Consider the following 15847-nt stretch of genomic DNA (forward strand, 5'->3'; position numbering starts at 1 on the left):
AGTCCGTTTGCATGAATCGCTGAATGTCCAACTTTTTCGAACACAATAACTTTATTGATATGTGAGGTTATCAAAGGGCGGAATCGTATGGTTTAGCTAATAAACAATAAAAAGATACATATACACTAAGCAGCACTTCACTCGGAAATTCCATCGATAACATCAGAATCAGCGATACCTACCGGCACGTTCCTAAGTTTAGTTCTGACATCTTGGGCCAGTACCGGACGACCGGTGACCCGGATAGCAAATTAGTAGGACTTGTCGTAAGCAGAGCGGCAGCGGAGGAACAGAATCAAAACAAATTACGAATCGGCCAAATCATTCCGCTCACTCTCCGGCTATTCTTTGAAAGCTTCATTGAGAGTGAGATGCCGTTCGGTTCGGTCCACTCTGAGCGGGTAACGATAAAATTCAACCCCCCCGATGGGTTCCCGGGAGAAAGAGTGTCTAGCGGTGTGCGGAACACAGATCGGAATCGACCCCGCAAATGTGAGTTCTCGAGATTTTTCCGGAGGGTGACTTCTAGCCGGCTAGTAGCGACGAACCTTCTAAGCTTTTCTCGGTGGCGGCTGCGGATGAGAGTAGTTTGCGCGACGAAAGAAAGCTCCGTTGTTCGCAGTCCGATGCGCTGTCAACGACGACGACGGCAGCGGCGGTTGCGATGACGACGTTGACGTTTCGCGTCGATCTCAGCTGAGCGGAGATATTCGCACTGGTTTGTAGGGAGAAAAATATGATCAGCTATAAAAGGTGTTGATCTTGGCGACCCGCACTCATAGTTTGGTGTTCGTTCGCCGAAATTGTTGCTCTTTCTTTCGCGGGTAGTTTTGTTTCTTAATAGCCGGACTTTGGGACCAAAAAAAAAAACCGCGGATATCCGTTCTGTTGATGCGCGTCTTCGGGTGGCGTGAGGTTCTAGGAAGTGTAGTGATTTTTTGATGAGTGAAATACATTGAATTTGTTCATCCGAAGGAGAACGGCTTTCGATTTTTTTTGTGTTGACTCGCAGTAAAAGTGACAAATTTGCGTTCTGGCTCGCGAACCAAAGGAAGAAATTTGTCTACAGACTTGGAAAAAAGTTTAACTCGCTGAAAAAGTAAGAATGTTTTTATAATAGTTTTATTGTAAATCAAGTTGGTACTTAAAATACTGTGTGCTTCAAACAATCCAATGAACTGTGATTGCATGAAAAAATGCGACTGGCCGTGACACGAACCGTTTTAATTTGAGAAAGTGGCTACCGCAAGCAGTTTGTGAGAAGTTGCATTTCGAAAGTACTGAGATACATAACGAACAAGTGAGCTTAAACTTGTAAAAGGACACTGTTGGATTGGTGCGGGGTAATCGCAGCGCGTGAGTTGGAACAGGGTGAAACACGCAACTTCCAAATACATATTTTTGACACTTGAAAGCTACGGGCGAAAAAAAGCTGATCGAGGTTTATACAATCTGTAGGCCGCCTCCTCGTGTGTTTTGTCCCCAATCTTATCACGATATTTTTTTTGCCAGACTTGGTGAAGATAATATTTTTCCTCCCCTGGCGAAATGTCGTGGAGTAGTCCACAGTGAAATTATATATTGGTTTTTAACATATCAACTGTTACTTTTCATTCGAGATTTTGTTTCAATTAGCATAAATTTTCGATTGGCTGTTGCTGTCGATACAGTGTTACTTGTTTCGCTAGTAGACATTGATTTGGATCTGCTGTGTTCCTAGAGCCTTCATTCGAAGCAAAGTTTTTCGTATCCTGAGCGGGGAAGACGAGCTCTGTGGATGTTTGGGCAGACACAAACGCGGGGATAAAAGAGCAAGATAAAACTTGTTAATTAGGAGGCTCACTCATGTAGGTGTCGAATTTCTTCGAAAAATTTCCGTCGTTGTGGATCGCTTGACAAATTCTTATCTAGATACTTGGTTGTTTTTTTTTTTCGAGAAGTAGTTTCATTGTGATATGTTGGGAAAAAAAGTTTGTAATTAAATAATTTTTGTGAATATTCGTGTCTACATTTGAGACGTTACAGAAAAATAATTAGGTTATGATAAATCATAGACAAAAAAAAATCATGCGAATTTCCCTAAATTTGTTTTTTTTTTGTGTTGGACTGCTAGGTGGCATAGCAGTTCAACAAAAACTGTTGTGCACTCACGAGTCGAGGACGAAAAAATAAATTTATGTTTGTTGGTTTATCTTTCTGTGTTATTCGTAAAGTTTAAGTGTTTTTCGTATCTATACTAAATTAAATTTTGAAACTTGGAAAAACAATTGAAAAAAAATTATGTTTTCGAAATGCAATTAGTTGCTACAACAAATAGCAAGCAATTATGTACCCGCGATAAATTATCAAGGATTGTTGAACCAATTGGATACAAAGTTATCTAGACTGTTCGCGCTATTAATGAAACGCTTGTAAATTAATATTTTATGTCACACTAATGGCTTCAATGTTATCATGCTGTATATCGGTTTAGGCAAAATAAAATTTTATCGTCCCATTCCTTCTATCTTCGGTAAGCATTTTCCAAGTTTATCTCACTGTATTTAAACGGTAATATGAGTTCTAAGTTTCGCTATCTGCCAAATAAAAAAACTGTTTTAATCCAACTTGAGGTGTATACTACTATTTAAAAAGATTAGAGAAGAGTTTTGAATATTTCTATTGCATGATACTACTACATAGATATACTACAATTTAAGTTAGCGAAAATCTATACAATCATATATGAAAAGGGAACCATTTTATCACATTTGATTAATATTGTCGGTTCTTCCGGAACCGATAGCAGGATATTGGCATTGTGACATTCGGTTCTTTTAACCATACACTAATATGACCTACAGTTCATTTTTGTAATTCTCTATGACGATTTGAATTTTGGAAAAAAATATAGTCGGAAAAATTCTCAGTAAATCATTCATGGGACTATCAATGGTTTATTTGGTAAGAGGCCTTCATAATCTGCAAACTAGAGAAATTCACTAATCAACATAAAGAAATAGCTTATGAAAAAAATATTCTTGAAATTGATATTTTTACACTGAGCACCCTACCTCCGGAAACAGGGGTTTAATCCGAATGCAAATTAGGATATTTTTATGGCATCTTAAGACCTTTCAGATGAATCTAAGATGGAAAAAATCGGTTCAGCCATCTCCGAAAAAAAATAAGTTACATTATTTTCACTTTTTTGTATTTGAAAATCGGGGCTGCCATCTCGAATAAAATTTACTCTCTATTTTCAGTTACATTTACACAAATATTTTCTCAGGCATATTTGCAGCGCAACACAAATTTTCGAAAAGTTTGTAAGAAAAAATATGTTCAACAAACAAAATTGTGGACAATTCAGAATTGGCGCTCTAAATATATTTCATTCTGACCATTTCTTCTCCTAGTTGTCGGAAAACTTCTGTTTCGATCTTGGACACGTTGAAGTGTTTCGGTTTTATATATAAAACAAAGTGGAAAACCACAATTTTTCAGTGAAAAAAACATTCAATCATGCGCCTCCATTAAAGTTCTATTAGATGAAATTTCCTCTAATAGAGCTTCAATGGAAAGGAATGATTGATTGTTATTTTAAAAAATGAACCGAAGCATTCTGACGCGTCAAAAATTTATTTATTTATTTCTTACTAAAAAGTCCCGAGAGGTACCGAAATCCGAAAATATGTTTTAAATGTTTCTACCATTTTGCTATAAACGAAATACATTTCTAAAATATTTGGCAAAAATTCAAACCTTTTCAACAATACCTAGAACATCCCTCGTTTTATTTTCAAAGTTTTCTGCGGAGCGGTTGTTTAAAGAATCAAATAAAATGAATATCAGTATACCCTTTCGATTTTTGCTATTTATTTTATGGCACTATAAAAACCTGTTTTAATCAATCTAGTGGTGTGATGATTCCTCTCCTCCGGAGTCGGAAGCTGGGAACCAGGATAGCCTAAGTCAGTGTGTTTGGCCGATGATAATGACTATCGAATGGAGTAGTTTTGGGATTAGTTTAATTTTTGTCGTGGATACGACTTACTTTACTATGGGGTGCCTTTTTAAAATTTACCCTCTGAGAGAGTGATAAGTTTTTGATCGTGAATATCTCTTGTTGTATCTAACGAATCAACATAATTTTTACTACATGCCATCGGAAATATGATCACAATTTTATGATAAAATATTCAGTTGTGTGACATAATCTCAAATAATTCAAAATTAAACTTTTCAGAAATGTTTGGTATAAACGAGTATCAAAGAGGATAAGGCGCGTTTGCCTTTCTCGTATTTTTAAAGCTTAGTGATCTGTGAAAGGATTTATATAATCTAACTACCAATAGAATCGAAATTTTTCAACTTAAACGTGTATACCAACAGCATCGAAGTATCTCAATAGTACACTATTGAAAAACCTGTCTCATTTGACCCATGTCAACACCAGCCAATCAGAACGCGTTCTGAGGAAGAGAACAAAATATCTACTGATGTACAACAAATCGTTCAAGAAAATGTTCCGAACAGTGTTTAATATCGTAGTGAGTTTCACAATTTAGTCCTTCTGAAAGGCAGGAATGAATCCCGTATAGCATCCGGATAGTTTCTTTCAATGAAATGCAAATCCGAAATGAAATATCGAAATTAAAATTATGTATGCGGCTATTTTTACAGCCGTTAGGACCGCCCATTAGTGAAAAAGCTACAAACGAATTCATGTAAAAACAAGTCTCTCAATAAACATTGGATCAGTTTGGATTCTATCGCCACTGCGAGCAGATGTATTTTGTGTCGTTTGCAAAGCTAGTTTAGCCTCCGACAAGAGCGATTACGTCACAGCTGCCAGTCATTTGCATTGGTGAAAAAGCAACGCGGGAGAGCATTACACAAAATCAGCCGTTCTAATGGCTCTAAAAGTTTTCTAAAGAACTTTTTGGATTTCTTGCTCGCAAATCGAAGGGAAATATCCTCAGTTTAGTGCAAATCTAGAACTGTTTGATATGATTAGCTGTGTGAAATTCACAGTAATCTAGATCAAGTGAAGCCTTCTTTGTTTTTGCGAAAAATGTGGAAAAGGGGATTGCTTGCATAATTCATACAATTGATCAACTAATTGATATTCGGAAGTGTAAGGAACATGTCAGTTGTTTTCGTATTCACGACATCCAGTTATGTCTCTGACATTACCCACCCGCCTTTTTTTTCGTTTTCTGTTCCGCCCCTGTAAGTGATGGTATAACATTTTTTACAAACTTTACCCTATAATCCCGGAACCGGAAGTCGAATACAAATGAAATTCTGAAGTTTTGTGAAGGACCATGAGACCATTCATTTGAATCTAAGTTTTTGAAAATCGGTCAAGCCATCTCTGAGAAAAAATTGTACACATATTTTGATTTTTGGGTAAACACCATAACTCCGAAACCGGCAGTCAGATCCAAACAAAACTCATGAATTTTGTATGGGACCATAAGAGCTTTCATTTGAATATCGATATACGAAAATCGGTTAAGCCATCTTCGAGAAAAGTTGGTGCATTTATTTTCACATTTTCCCCCATAATACCGGAACCGGAAGTTGGATCCAAATAATATTCAGGAATTTTGTATGGGACCACAAGAATCTAAGGGCATATTTAGTAGTGTTCTAGTTCTAGATGCATAATTTATGCCAGTTACAAAATTTAAATCTGAATATTATAACAAGAAAAACTGGCAGCCCCAGCAGTGTTTTACTCGTGTTTCAAATATAGAAAAAATAGAACGGCATCGTAGACCAGTTTTAAATTTGACAGAAGAACTGGTCGAATAAATAAAACTAGAACGGCTTGCTGGGGATACGTTTGTTCCAGTTTCTGCTCTATTATAGATCTTCCATATAGAACTTCTAGCTGCTGAATTTGCTCTAAGCATGTGAAAATCGGTTAATGCATCTCCGAGAAATAAACGTTACATACACACAGACATTTTGCGTACTCGACGAACTGAGCCGAATGGTGTGTGACAATCGGCCCCTCGAGCCTCGGTTCAAAAGTCGGTTTTGACAGTGATTGCATAATCTTTCTATATGAGAACGTCAGAAAAAACTTTTTTGTTGATACTCACATCATTAAAAATTATTTTGATTGCAGCGAAAAGTATACGCGTCTGTTTATTTATATGTTTATGTTCAAATATTTATGCCCGGCTTTAATTAAGTAGACGCGTCTGTTTTCTTTGGTATTCGTCATAAAAATATTTTACACACATATGTCATCCGTCAGAATAACGCTATCTGCCTTCTGTCAAAAGCTTTGGTTGTGTGCCGGAAACCGAACACTCTCCCCTATAAGCCAAAAAGTTAACATAAGACTTCAACATTAGCCGAGCCATCTCTGAGACATACACCTCTTTATTGTGCTCATACAAACATTTGCTTATTTGTCGAGCTGAATCGATTGGTATATTAAAATTGTTGGTACAGTTTGAGCGACTTCTACTAATTTGACATAAGAAAAATTTTGTTGTTGTTGTTGTTAATTTTCTAATTCCTAAAAAAACCGAATAAGTGCTCAATCGATTTTCTATAACTTCTTCTCGGGTACCCGTTTTATACAATTAACATTACCTATAAAATTTGGTAAGCATGCCAAAACGAACTACATCTACGAATCTTGTGTGTTATACTTCCTATGTCATTCAGTCGTTACAGGCGCGACAGCAGGTTGACGCTTTCCCAGACTATTCCAAACGAGAATCGACTGTCAAGGATTTAGAAGTTCTGTTGGATTCAAAACTTAATTTTAAGAATCACGTAGAGTATACGATCTCTAAGGCTTCCAAGATGTTAGGCTTCATGTTTCGCATTACAAAGAACTTTAAAAACATATATTCTCTTAAATCACTCTATTGTGCACTGGTTCGCTCTATACTCGAATATGCTGCAGTCGTCTGGGCTCCCTATTATCAACTCGACATCCATCAGTTCGTGCTCGCATCTCATCCGACACAGTCGCAAATCGTTTACGGTCGAGACAACAGAAACAAAGACAATACAGTGTAGTGAACAATAGAGTGTACGAAATGGGCAAATACGATTTAACAAAGCCTGAAACTTGCCCTACAAGACCAAATTCAATTTTTTATTGATTTTAAGCGCTGCAAAGTTAGACCAGCAGCAAATGAAATTGAAATCTTACTTAAAGAACGAATGCATCTAGACGCTAATAATGTAAGTGAAATTCAATTCAACAAGGCGTCTAACTGTGTTTACATTATGTTCAAACGTGAAAGAGATGCAATTGCATTCGCTTCGGTTAACAACGAGGTGCACATTGTTGATCATGACAATGTTAAATATAAAATCCCTGTGTACATGGTGGACAATGCAATAGAAGTACGCGTGCATGACCTTCCCCCGCAGACCAGCGATGGGTTCGTTCGGGAAAACATGTCGCAGTACGGTGAAGTTCTTTCCATCGAAAGGGAAGTATGGCGGAATTTTTCCCCCGGTATCCGGAATGGCGTGCGAGAGGTACGTATGCAACTACGTAAAGCAATTCCATCTTACATCGTTTGTGGTCAAGATGGAATACATTCGTGTGAAACGCTGATTACGTATAAAAATCAACTGGTTACATGTCAGTTTTGTGAACAACCTGCACACTACGCAAACCTTGCACTGAAACTGCGAAAACAAACAAAACAAACAAAAACAAGGACAACCGCTCAACAAGGAATCTAGTGAATGCGGTGCTCCTGTTTCAAAAACACCTTCACCATCTAACCAACCAGCAACTGCAACGAATGTACAACAAAGCGCTTCTACAGTAACTAGCAACGAGATCAAGACTTCGAATAACAAGGAAAACGAAAGGAAATGGAAGCTCCTCTCCCCTTAGAAAAAGGGTGACAACGAGATCGAATACAAAATATTTTTTATTTTAAAAATCGGCTCAATCGGCCACGTAAAGCTTGTACGCAAATAGGCCTGAATAAAAATGTCTTTTAAATAAAAAAAAACTCGATATCCAACGCATAGAAGGTATTCAGGATCAATTTATTCGGTTTGCCCTTCGCAGTCTTCCTTGTTGTGTTATTTTCGTGGCTGATTTGTTACAATCTCAAACAGATTGCCACGAATTGTTACATAAACTGAGCCTAGCTATTAATTTTCGCAACCTCCGATCGCATTCATTTCTCAGAATTCAATCTGTTCGCACTAATTACAGCTATAACGAACCGTTTTATAGTATGTGCCATCTATTTAATAGATGTTCTCACTTGTTCGATTTTCACCTATCTCGCAACACCATTAAAAAATTATTTTTGAATTCTTTCTCTACTTCTTAAGTATTAAGGTTAGTAATAGGGGTAGTTTTAATTATCAGTAATAAATATATGACATGGTATCTGCTGGATTGTTGTTATCTTTCCCACTCCGTCTCACCACAATCTCCATTGGAAAATAACTAGATTCGCTCGTCGAAATTAACTCGGTCGTTCTTTTTTATCTTTTCTTTGTCATCCACCATCCGTTTTTTGATCACTAACCAGATCTTCATGCCAATTCTAACCCCGTCGTTTTCTCTGTCTTCCACCATCTTTTTGGTCACTAATTAGATCTACATGCCGATTCTAACACCGTCGTTAGCCAACTCTCGTTTACCACCCCACCCCCTCACCAACCCTTATATAACATTTACCTATTCACTTTTTTCTTCTCTCTCATCTTTTAAGCAAGAGCGCTATTACTACCCTGTGATACTTAGTGTCATCAACTAGTTATAGATAGGGTTATAGATTTAGTTTTAATTGTTGGTTTTAATTGTTAGTGTTAAGACCAAATGTATCTGTTGGATCATTGTAATCTGTTGATACAAATGATGAGGAGGTTTCATGCTTGCTGGAGAGAGAGATTGCCAAATTTCATCTCCATCGGTCTTTTCCCCGCTCAAAAATAAATAAAAAGCAAAACTTGTTTTGACAAAGTCAATAAACGCTTATAATCATGTCTCTTCGAACGATACAATTCAATTAATCATTCGGTACCCATAAACCATCTGTCATTACATTCCTATTCCGAACACCGGCAGTTCATCTACCGTACGTAGGGTCGATCGTCCAAACAAAAGAATGATTGAATTTTACTTCCATCGTTCGCCGAAAATGCCAACCATGTCACCAGCGACGCATCAGTTGCGATCTTGTGATCTACGACACGACTTCATCTGGAATCACGGCAAAACTAATTAAATTGCTTCTCACGAATAGTCAGAGGTCCTAACACGGGTCCCCAAACACATTTTTCCATGACAAGATCGGGCCTAATGTCTGTGTGCAGCAGCAGCATCATTGGGCAATTGGTTGAAAGTCATCAGCGGAGATAGTGCAGCAGCAGCAGCGACCACCGCATGAGAGCCGCACTAGCCACACGACAAACTGCGCCGATGGCAAATTGCAGATCTGCCATCGACGTCGCCATCATATCGGTTTGGCCGCCTTGCAGCTTGATGTTTTCATCTTTTGACCCTCAAGACGTATTTCAAATGGGTGTACAAAGATGAGAACGAGTCGTACCTCCGTACCCCAAATAGAGCCCAGTTGGGTCATATTTGAGAAGTATTGATGGTGCACTGAATGGCGTAAAAAATGGATCTGTCGTCAGTTTACTCAATTTGCTTGTGGAAATAAGTTATGCTCAAGGTGTTCCCTTTCAAACTTAAATCCCGGGATGATATTTAGATAGCAATATGAAACATGGTCTAACACGTCAAAGTAGCGTTGCACAATCGGTAAGGTCTGTGGCATAGCCAGTACCGCGCGTTCCCATCGTTGGAAACTTGAAAGTCCATTAAAAGCCTCGAATCAATGAGCACAGACTTAGCCACCCTGTCAAAACAATTTACTCCATCGATACCCATTCACACATACACACACACAAACACACGCACACTGCAAGCTTAGAGATGCGGTCGCACTGCACCATGACATCGAGGAACAAAAGATTTAACCTTTTGGTGACTTTGCTCCGAACGGGGTCTATTCAACCTCTTGAATGAAGTCGACAAGTACTCATGAATGGGTAGCTTCATTTGCTCAATGCTGGCACCTATCGGCGATCAACAAAAGTGAGAGAAGAAAAAAAATTAAAACCACCCAAAATTATGTGTAATTCAATCAGGCAAATTGTCGCTTACGTAAATTCACTTAAAGGAGTAACCGGAGTATTTAGTTCGGATCTCGCCCGCCTCGGGGGATCGATCATTAAACAAAACAAATGTGATCAATCACCGCGTAGTGCCTGAGTTACGAAAAACTTCTTGGGGCGCCGATTTTTTTGGTTTGTTTTTGTTACTGATTTGCTCTGCGCGTTTCTTGATAATACCAAAAGATCGATTAACAAGTTGTCACATAATTCGCTGGTAGTCGAGGTAGTCCAACGTGTGGAGCACGTTTATTATTCAAATCTGATCAAATCAATAGGATATCTGTGCTCACATATGACTGATTCAATGACTGTGCCTTCGAAGTAGCACTGACTAGGTAAATACGAAGAATCTTGGATCTGATTGAATCCCTGCCAGGCGTTTCCATATACCGTGGTATTCCAGGGTTCCACACACGAAAGTCGCCCCTATGCAACATGCTGAAAGTCTATAATAATTAGTTTTGTCAGTCGGTGATTTGATGGGATTTTCTTTTCTCTTGAAAGGTAAATCAGGAATCAGGGACTTAACTGAACGGCAAAGGCTATATCAACATACACTGCTCACCGCACACCTTTTATGACAATCACGTGCGTGCCGCTTGGAGCTCAATGTAGCCGTGGTCCGTGGTGATTTGGGTGTCCGGCCTACCGACGCTGCCAGGCGTGATATTTTATGGGATTATAAAGTTTTGCAGATTGAATGCTAGATTTATGAAATTTGATTCGTTGCCTGAGCGATACGATGACGTGAATTACTTTCGGTCCGAAGAGTAACAGGTACACAAGGCATTTCCTTGATTGACGGATTGCAGAGTGTGGCAATTTAACACTTGACAGGTTATTAACTGTCATGAACCAGAGACTTTTGATGTGGTGGGCGGATATGATGTTGACGTTTGGGTAAATATGTTGGGTTTGAACGATAAGCTACAATTATCTCGATCGAATTTCACCGAATAATACCGTTATTTCGAATGTTGGAATGTAAAAGTCGTATGTGATCATAAGCTTTCGCCGTTAGTTTGTCCTTAGCTAACCGTAGATATCAGATTCCATATTAGTTTTCATTTTATGTCTGGAATGTTTCCGATCCATGCAAACCAAATGTCAATGTGACATTGATCATAACATTATGAGCAGTGAATTCGCTCGGAACACGTTCGAAATCAATTTTTTCTTCGAACGGGGAATTGGCCATCACTAATGAGTCCAATAACGAACCCCAACAAAGCAACGTCATTCATCAGCTGAACCTGCCCCACTGATCCCAAACGATTCATCATAAATTCCTTCGGCCAGAGCACCGATCACTCTGACAATGGCCACCTTACGGATCCTTTGGTATGTCATCACTGCGTCGCGCGGCGATGACACGATATCAAATCGATCACCGCACGCAGTGCCTTTAATGGCAATCAACCTGCGTATTTATTTATTTTTTGTTGAATTATGTTTCCTCCTTCTTCTCCGTACCACCCACCATTCGCTGACTCGGTTTACGAATGTTATAAAATTCCCCCTCACTGTGCGAGTTCATTAACATGATCATGACAATTGGCTTGCTGTGCTAACATCATGGTCCGGCAAGTGGACTGAGAGGGAGTTGCGATGTTTGATCGTATCGTTTCGTCGGTTTGGTCTGCATGTTTTATCGATGCCAGGAATGTGCCAGTGAAAACAATATTTCAATAATAATAAAGTCAAAAACAACTGGCGAAAGGATCAAATTGAAATGAAAACAAAAAACAAAAAATAACAAAACGAACTTGCTATGGAACTCCGTCGAACTGTTGGAAGCGGGCCAGTTGTCTTGTTATGTAATCGTATTTCATGATTGCTTGTTTCTTAATCGATTTGTGTTGATCAGCTTGCTTTTCAGGATTTACAGGAAAATCAGCTCGGCTCTACATTGAAAAATCAGTTCTTTAGTACTGGAATGGTGTTTTTTGATAATGACTGTATATGAGTTATAATCAAATATTCACATTCATTTGTTCGTTGGAAAAGAGATGAACATATTAGAACTTGAAACTTGGATCTGAAAATTGGAAACTTGGAAATTGGAAACTTGAAACTTGAAACTTGAAACTTGAAACTTGAAACTTCAAATTTTCAAATTTATTTGTCTTCGATTAGAGTAAAAACTATCGCACAGACTTATTATTATCTATCTAGTCTAAAAACATTAACTTAACAATATTTTCGATTTAAATGTGTCTTTGTTCATAGTAAAATCAAACAGATGATAAACTCTATTGAATTGATTACAGCAAACATCCATTGGATTATTTTGTCCATACTGTGTGCGATGAGCTGATCGTCGTATGAAGTCCATTCTTCGCAAAGATCTTCCCGGAACATTGATATGAATCCTTGCCAGAAGTGTGGGGCAGTCGATGTTATTATTAAGCAAATCAAAAACGAAAAGTCGTTGATGAAATATCCGCCGGTTTTGCAGCGTGGGTAAGTTGATGAGAACACAGCGATCTTCGTAACGTGGTAGCTGAAGCCGATTAAGCCAAGGAAGTCTTCGAAGCGCGAATCGGACAAAACATTTCTGCACTCGTTCGATCCGGTCGATGTGAACGTTGTGGTATGGAGCCCAGATTACAACTCCGTATTCTAGAATACTGCGCACTAGAGCAATGTAAACAGCCTTGAGACAATAAACGTCGTTAAAGTCTTTAGTGTTGCGTTTGATAAGTCCCAGGACGGCAAAAGCTTTAGCAATAACCATCGAAAGCTGTTCGGTGAAGCGTAACTTACGGTCGAGAACTACGCCTAAATCTTTTACCGAAGAAACTCTTTTGACTGGATTCGCCATCATTGAGTATTCAAATAAAATTGGAGACTGAACTCGTGAAAATGTTATGGTATTACATTTATTAACATTAACACTCATGCCGTTTCTATTACACCAATCTATGACACATTCAATGTCCATTTGTAGCGCACAACAATCTACAAGGCTTGTGATGATTCGGTAAATTTTTAAATCATCGGCATACATTACTTTAAACGACGACAGTTCATTGCAAAGATCATTCATCTTGAAATTGCAAAGATCATTCAACTTGAAACTTGAAACTTGAAACTTGAAACTTGAAACTTGAAACTTGAAACTTGGAACTTGAAACTTGGAACTTGAAACATGAAACTTGAAACATGAAACTTGAAACATGAAACTTGAAACATGAAACTTGAAACATGAAACTTGAAACATGAAACTTGAAACATGAAATTTGAAACATGAAACTTGAAACATGAAACTTGAAACATGAAACTTGAAACATGAAACTTGAAACATGAAACTTGAAACATGAAACTTGAAACATGAAACTTGAAACTTGAAACTCGAAACTTGAAACTTGAAACTTGAAACTTGAAACTTGAAACTTGAAACTTGAAACTTGAAACTTGAAACTTGAAACTTGAAACTTGAAACTTGAAACTTGAAACTTGAAACTTGAAACTTGAAACTTGAAACTTGAAACTTGAAACTTGAAACTTGAAACTTGAAACTTGAAACTTGAAACTTGAAACTTGAAACTTGAAACTTGAAACTCGAAACTTGAAACTTGAAACTTGAAACTTGAAACTTGAAACTTGAAACTTGAAACTTGAAACTTGAAACTTGAAACTTGAAACTTGAAACTTGAAACTTGAAACTTGAAACTTGAAACTTGAAACTTGAAACTTGAAACTTGAAACTTGAAACTTGAAACTTGAAACTTGAAACTTGAAACTTGAAACTTGAAACTTGAAACTTGAAACTTGAAACTTGAAACTTGAAACTTGAAACTTGAAACTTGAAACTTGAAACTTGAAACTTGAAACTTGAAACTTGAAACTTGAAACTTGAAACTTGAAACTTGAAACTTGAAACTTGAAACTTGAAACTTGAAACTTGAAACTTGAAACATGAAACTTGAAACATGAAACTTGAAACATGAAACTTGAAACATGAAACTTGAAACATGAAACTTGAAACATGAAACTTGAAACATGAAACTTGAAACATGAAACTTGAAACATGAAACTTGAAACATGAAACTTGAAACATGAAACATGAAACTTGAAACTTGAAACATGAAACTTGAAACATGAAACTTGAAACATGAAACTTGAAACATGAAACTTGAAACATGAAACTTGAAACTTGAAACTTGAAACTTGAAACTTGAAACTTGAAACTTGAAACTTGAAACTTGAAACTTGAAACTTGAAACTTGAAACTTGAAACTTGAAACTTGAAACTTGAAACTTGAAACTTGAAACTTGAAACTTGAAACTTGAAACTTGAAACTTGAAACTTGAAATTTGAAACTTGAAACTTGAAACTTGAAACTTGAAACTTGAAACTTGAAACTTGAAACTTGAAACTTGAAACTTGAAACTTGAAACTTGAAACTTGAAACTTGAAACTTGAAACTTGAAACTTGAAACTTGAAACTTGAAACTTGAAACTTGAAACTTGAAACTTGAAACTTGAAACTTGAAACTTGAAACTTGAAACTTGAAACTTGAAACTTGAAACTTGAAACTTGAAACTTGAAACTTGAAACTTGAAACTTGAAACTTGAAACTTGAAACTTGAAACTTGAAACTTGAAACTTGAAACTTGAAACTTGAAACTTGAAACTTGAAACTTGAAACTTGAAACTTGAAACTTGAAACTTGAAACTTGAAACTTGAAACTTGAAACTTGAAACTTGAAACTTGAAACTTGAAACTTGAAACTTGAAACTTGAAACTTGAAACTTGAAACTTGAAACTTGAAACTTGAAACTTGAAACTTGAAACTTGAAACTTGAAACTTGAAACTTGAAACTTGAAACTTGAAACTTGAAACTTGAAACTTGAAACTTGAAACTTGAAACTTGAAACTTGAAACTTGAAACTTGAAACTTGAAACTTGAAACTTGAAACTTGAAACTTGAAACTTGAAACTTGAAACTTGAAACTTGAAACTTGAAACTTGAAACTTGAAACTTGAAACTTGAAACTTGAAACTTGAAACTTGAAACTTGAAACTTGAAACTTGAAACTTGAAACTTGAAACTTGAAACTTGAAACTTGAAACTTGAAACTTGAAACTTGAAACTTGAAACTTGAAACTTGAAACTTGAAACTTGAAACTTGAAACTTGAAACTTGAAACTTGAAACTTGAAACTTGAAACTTGAAACTTGAAACTTGAAACTTGAAACTTGAAACTTGAAACTTGAAACTTGAAACTTGAAACTTGAAACTTGAAACTTGAAACTTGAAACTTGAAACTTGAAACTTGAAACTTGAAACTTGAAACTTGAAACTTGAAACTTGAAACTTGAAACTGGACATTTTAAGCTAAAAAACTTGAAACCTGAAATTTGAAAAAAGTGAAACTGCAATTTCAATACTTCCATATTCAAGTTCAATTAATGCTCCAGTTCTATACTATGATACTTAAAGTTAGTTAGTTGAACCTCATACCTCTATTGTCAAGACGAGAATTGAAACACGGAACGCTGATCCTGCAAGCCAGTTGTCGTATGTTCGAGTCCCGATCTACGAAGATTCTGAATGTCAGTTAGATCGTAGCTCCTGTGCACTGTGAAGGCTGTTGAAATCGTAGGTCAAATTCTTCTTCGGAATGCAGATCCATTGTTCAAGTGACGAACAGTTCC

At 37.0% G+C, this 15847-nt stretch overlaps 1 protein-coding gene across 3 annotated transcripts in view; it reads left to right on the top strand.

The window, feature by feature from the left end:
- Positions 1–770: 770 nt before the first annotated feature.
- Positions 771–15847, top strand: part of LOC131430079 (inactive serine protease scarface) — a 160038-nt gene continuing 144961 nt past the window's right edge. For 2 of the 3 annotated variants that reach the window (XM_058594729.1, XM_058594730.1), the window contains exon 1: positions 771–1099. The gene's annotated coding sequence lies outside the window, so the exon portion shown is untranslated. The remainder of the gene's footprint in view (positions 1100–15847) is intronic. The other variant, XM_058594731.1, reaches the window with a different exon arrangement.

This window comes from Malaya genurostris, chromosome 2 (genome assembly GCF_030247185.1).
Source record: "Malaya genurostris strain Urasoe2022 chromosome 2, Malgen_1.1, whole genome shotgun sequence".
Classification (NCBI taxonomy): domain Eukaryota; kingdom Metazoa; phylum Arthropoda; class Insecta; order Diptera; family Culicidae; genus Malaya; species Malaya genurostris.